Source organism: Tigriopus californicus, chromosome 8 (genome assembly GCF_007210705.1).
Source record: "Tigriopus californicus strain San Diego chromosome 8, Tcal_SD_v2.1, whole genome shotgun sequence".
In the NCBI taxonomy this organism is placed as follows: domain Eukaryota; kingdom Metazoa; phylum Arthropoda; class Copepoda; order Harpacticoida; family Harpacticidae; genus Tigriopus; species Tigriopus californicus.
Genome location: NC_081447.1, coordinates 8114111 through 8119857, shown reverse-complemented (window position 1 = coordinate 8119857; position 5747 = coordinate 8114111).

Genomic DNA, 5747 nt, shown 5'->3' with positions numbered 1-5747 from the left:
AACATGCACAAAGTACACTATATATATTGAAAAAGCAGTTTTTGCACTTATTTTTGACATTTTTACAGATTTTTTTTTCAGAACCTAACGAAAGGTTGTTGCCTAATCTGATGATTTGCATTTTGATTTTCTATTACCTTCATTGTTTTGGAAATTAGGCCAGTGACCTTCCAAAAATGGCGACGAATCATAAGACACCTTTTGCCTAAAGGACGCCAGAGGGTTTACTTTCAACGTCAGACATGTCAGGCTATTCGAACAAAGAGGGGAAGAGGTGCTTTAGATTGCTGAATAAACTGCATGTGACATTCCTCAAGGAAACAAAAAAAAACATTTTTCACCCTTTTGCAGACTCCCTTACCGTTACTGGGAATGGAATCCCCAGCACTACAAAATGAAAATAATTGAGATATCTGATCCACCAACGAATAAGCGTTGACAGATCTGGCTAGCCCACGAATGTGGGGTTGATGAGGAATTTTGGTTAAAACATATCAAGTCTGACTTGAAAAATTCTGTAACAGGATCAACGCCTAAATGATCCACCGGAGGCAGATTATAAGCAGAAACAATCGGGAAATAAGATAGAATGTTTAACAATGAAAATTTCAATCCAATAGAAACTTATAACGACACCATTTATTTATTAATGGACGATGCCTCACAAAAACAAAAAAATAACGTTTTGACATGCAAAATATTGGTTTATTGGTTGGTATCACTCAAACAGGCGTGTCTACTGAGTATTGGCAAAAAAATGAAAAGAAAAACGAGGTAAAGAAATAAAATTGGTGTAAGATGAATAAAAGAAAGCAAAAGTAGGCAAAAGTAAGACATTAGCAGAAACCCGCATAAAATATGTTTCGTAAAGTGTGTTAAATAGTGCTCTTGAAGTCTAACCTGATTAGGGCTTGTCAAGTGAAGGAACTTCAAGAAAAATGCAGTAAGGCAACCCTGATATTGAGCATTTTGAGGAAGACATTAGACATTAGAGCCAACCTGTAACGGGCATAGACTGAATTTATCATTTCATTCAGTTTCCCGGCTTGTTGAAGCATTTAGTGCAGTGACAGAACTGCACCAAAAATGACAGATTTTTTTAGTTTTGTAGCCAACTCGCTCAATAGTTGAAAGCTCAATTGAATTTCCTTAGCTCCACATGCCCTATAAGGGAAATCTGGCAAAAGGAGCAGAACTATTTGTTCAATATTTTGCTTCCACCCTGATAAATTGGTATTTTGATTTGGACCCTATCTATAACTATCCCTCAAAATAGTTGTCTTATGCTCTAAGGGTGCACCCCAAGCCGTCTTTGATCTGATATTCTCTAGCAATCATATTGCGTAGGTAGGGAAGTTTGACATGCTTCCAAAACATACACTTCTTTTCGGCTTGGTTGTCACACTACAATTGCCAGTCTTGGACAGACTGATGAAAAGAAATGCTACCAATTAATTAGGGCGATGTCACCTATAATGGGAGAAGATTGACTACAAGGCATGAGTTTAATGCACTGTCCCACTCCAGGTAATCTGATGTAGATTTCCGATCTCTATCCAATAACAGGGCGACAATACGACAATGGACTTGAGGTACAATCACGGCCGACTGGGAAAGAGTGTGTATTAATCATTTTTCCCCATTGAGCCACTTGCCCCGGCAGAGGGCAAACACTCTCATGCAGAAAGCATGACAAACGATCTGCATTCAGGGGTTTATGCGTTCATTCATTCGTTCCCAGCCCTAATCCCAGTACCAATCCTACTCTCTAGTGCCATTTAGTAGCTCCCGGATCAGAGGACAGCCGTACCAAAAACAAATGTAATGGGTGACGAAGAATGAACATTTTCCACGACAGCTGAGTCCCTCGCGACTTGAGTGAATTCCTCGTAAACACTCAAGTCATTTGGGGTAATTCTTCGTTTTATCAAGAGTTGACTCGAAAGGCTGCGTCTCGATAGTTTGGGAAACAAGATTTATCGAAGGAACTTCAATCCGTCAACAACTTTTGGGGCAACAATTTACCATCGCAGAGTATCATTCGGCCATTCTGGAGCATTTCATGCTTCCAAAGCTAGAGTCTGTCTGCAGGATGTAGTAAACCTCTATCAAGAAACCTGGCGATGGAGGTGGGTAGGAACCACCATGCCTCGTGAGGACAAGGGCCCTGGGTTCACCAGGCACTTTCAGCATACGGTGAGAAGGCTGGCACGTTGCTACGTACCATGGGGACGAAGTTTTCGGAAAACCAAACTTAGCAAGACAGTCCTGAAAGTTTCATCGTGATTTGATTGATTAGTGTTTCAAAAAGAACCCTTAAACGAAAAATCTTCAAAGTCGCTAAGCCTCAGAGCCGCTCAAGGGGGCTTTCTTTTATCAATATCCTTTCAAAGAACCACTCGAATAGTCATGACTCGTGAGAAAGTAGGAGCAATTGATCTTCCGTGACCAAAGATCCGAGGAAGTCGACTACTTAGAGATCCGTTCATCCCCGTCCTCCTAGAGGAAATCGGTTCATAGATGGCATTCAAACCAAATCTAAAGTAATAGTGGATGCAGTATTGTATTTTAAGCTGTATACTTAATGTGAGCAAAACGAAACAGATCCCAAATTTGAATATTGTTTTAGGAGTGCTCAAATTGTGACTTTTTAATCCTAGTGTTTCTCAAGTTTGAGCTTCAATTGGAAGACATTGCAGATCCCAAAGTCTAGATCAAATGGGTCTATGGTCTGTTTAAATGGTAAAATGAATAACGAAAAATATGCAGTAACAGGTATGCGAATCCATACATGGCCGGCAGCAATTAAGCAATGAAGGAGTCTTAGGCAAAAAAGAGAAGTACTTCATTGCTTTGTAGAACCAGTATCCTCGGGGGCTTGAGGGTGCTCTCAAAACCCATAATTTTTCCAATTATGTCGAGGAAAAAGGGAAATATAAACCGTAAGGAGGTTTTAGATAGAACACCTTAGAAAGTGCAAGAAATTACAGTTTTGCCACACAATGTAGATTTGTAGGAAATATGAAAAAAAGCTCATTTAGATTATTTAGGCAAGCTTCCTGACCAACTAGCTAAAACACCTACAGGTATGCAGACAATCAAATTAAAACAATATAGCAAGCATTGGTATGACAGCAATTGGCTTAAAAGTATGCCAAAAACTGAGATAAGATGGATAGTCAGATTTCTTTTAAGTCTTCAGACTTGGGCGTCATGCTCAGCCTCAGTTATGAAAGATTGGTTAAATAAGTTTGCTCTGTATCGCTGTAGTAGCTTTCGAGGCTAAGCCATCCAACACGTTTTGTAATATGCGTTGCGAAATTTTGCCTTCAACTTAGTTTACCATCTGCGGCACCTGCTCACTAACTCTGCATAGTACAAGGCTCTATTGAGGCAAGTCTATTGGATTATCTTTACTGATTATAGATCGCAAACCAGTACAGGGATGACCGTGTGTTTTAGGACACCTCAGGTCCAAGCAGTGTCTGACCAAGTAAAGCAAGCATTCCCCAGTTGCTTGACATCCATATTATTGTTTAGTCTTGCATTAACAATTTGAGACTCAAATGCAATCCTCCGAGGCCAAAGGGGTTCTCCACCAAGAAAGAAGAGATGTGGACTTCATTGTTCGAAGAACTAGCCTGGATTCTCGAGAGCTTGAAGATGCTTTCAAGGGTAACATTAGCAAGAATTGTAAAACACGTGTTCAAGACGTATTTCTACAAGTTCCTAAAGCTCCTATTCATTAGCAAACCCCAAGAGCAAAGATATGTTTCTCCCAAACGGTTCTTGAACAGATTTCCACCTGAAACAACATAATTTTTTCCTCCATTCATGCTACCCTCAATCATCACAATGACCGAATTCTAGTTCGAATTCTAACATTGGAAATATTACTATCAATGCCCGTGAAAACAAACCGATGTTTAAAGGACAGAAAAATAGAGTACCACGATCTCATCTGGTCTGATCAGGAGTTATCCACAATATCCAATGCGGCCGGCAAGCTCCCACAATCAAAACCATCTTATCCCCAGGGGCGTCAAAGTGGTTGCAACCAAATGATGGGTGATCAAGTGCTGCCAAGGATCAAAGGACATGAATGGGAGGCTTCGTATTGTATTGTTTTCGACAAAATCGAGCTCCAAGCCGTAAAGTTAAAATGAAGCAATCAATGGTGGTACGACAATTTTGGGAACGTCGAGGCCAAAGATTAGTGGCATTTCCCCCCCAGATCTCAATGGGATAGACTTGATGATCTAGTTTATTCTGGAGAGAAAGGTCGGTGCTATTAGTTTCAGTAACATCAGTGGACCAGTTTTGCTGTTGTCACAGCAAAATGTGCATTTTGCAAAACAAGCGTTGTTTTCACTTACGAACGACAACTAATCTTTAGGTGGTAAAGTTTTTTTGGAGTTAGAATTGCATAAATCGACATGTCTTTCATTTATTCTGTCCTAACACGATTGGATTTCCCTGTAGAGACTTCAACAGACATATTCCGATATCGATATTACATTGAGCTGAGCAAATTGTTTGTTCAGAAAAGAGGATCCCAATGAAACTAACCAGGCATAACAAAGGCATTGGCGGGATTAATCAATGCTTGCCCTATGCAAAAAGTGTCCCACACAAATTGTGAGGTTTTTAAGGTTGAACCCATATCCTTCAAGTCGCCCAAGAACTATGTAAAATCGGACTTTTGATACAGCTTCTTCAATACTCAAGGGCCCTGACGAATGCCATGTGAGTAAAGGAATCCACACCAAATCAATGGTAACATTTGACGAGAATATGTCAAAGGCTAAATTCAACTTAACCCGGGAGCTCCTAGGTCGACATTTTCGTCAGTATGCTTCTCTTGTGAATCAACTATTTAGCTTGAAGGACCTCAGTTAGAGTTCTCAACTCGAGCAAAAAAAGGTACTGCCGAGCAATCAAAGATCAAGAACGAGTCTTGAAGCAACCCTTTGTTCGAGTCCTAAGAAGGCAGGGTCACGTTTCGAAACTTGGTTAAGCGTTTTTGATTTTTACTTATGTACCCTCCTTTGCTAGAGATGGGAGCCCTAGCTAAGGTCCTTTAAGCTAAAAAGCTGCCTTTCTGGATCAGTACACAGGAGTTGAAGGGTTAAAAACCAACGATCTACACAAGTCTTGCCAGAGAACCCGCCTAACATACACTCTGACATGAAAGTAATTGCCGGTTGCGGTTTCACATTTCATATTATGATTAATGAGCGATTTATTCAAAGTTTTCAGTAGCCCGTGTAGCCCCCTTGCTTCTCGATCACTTTTTGGATCCTGTCTGACATTCTCTTTACTAGGTTTTCTAGAAAATTTGCCTTAACGGTAGACCATGTTTTCTCTAGCTGCTTTCTTAGGGCACTGACCGATGTCGCTGGGGGAAGTTTGGCAAGCTCTTGCTTCATGATGGAGCACAAAATTTCAATCGGATTGAGGTTTGGGGAGTTTCCAGGCCATTCCCCCTTCCTCCAATAGGGTGGAAAATTTGCATCGAGCCATTCATAATTGGCTTTCGTGCAATGAGGTGGAGCAGAGTCTTGCATGAATATTGCCCTTGACATGGCTGACAACATTTTCTTCTTGGTGACAGGGCCTCCCCTGGACTTTCTGTGCATGGCTTCCAATCCTTCCTTTGCTAAGATGTTTTCTCGATAGTATTCGATGTTGCTTTTGTTGCTTTTCGGGAACCAAATGAAGCTGGGACAGAGCCTGATGGCAGAACA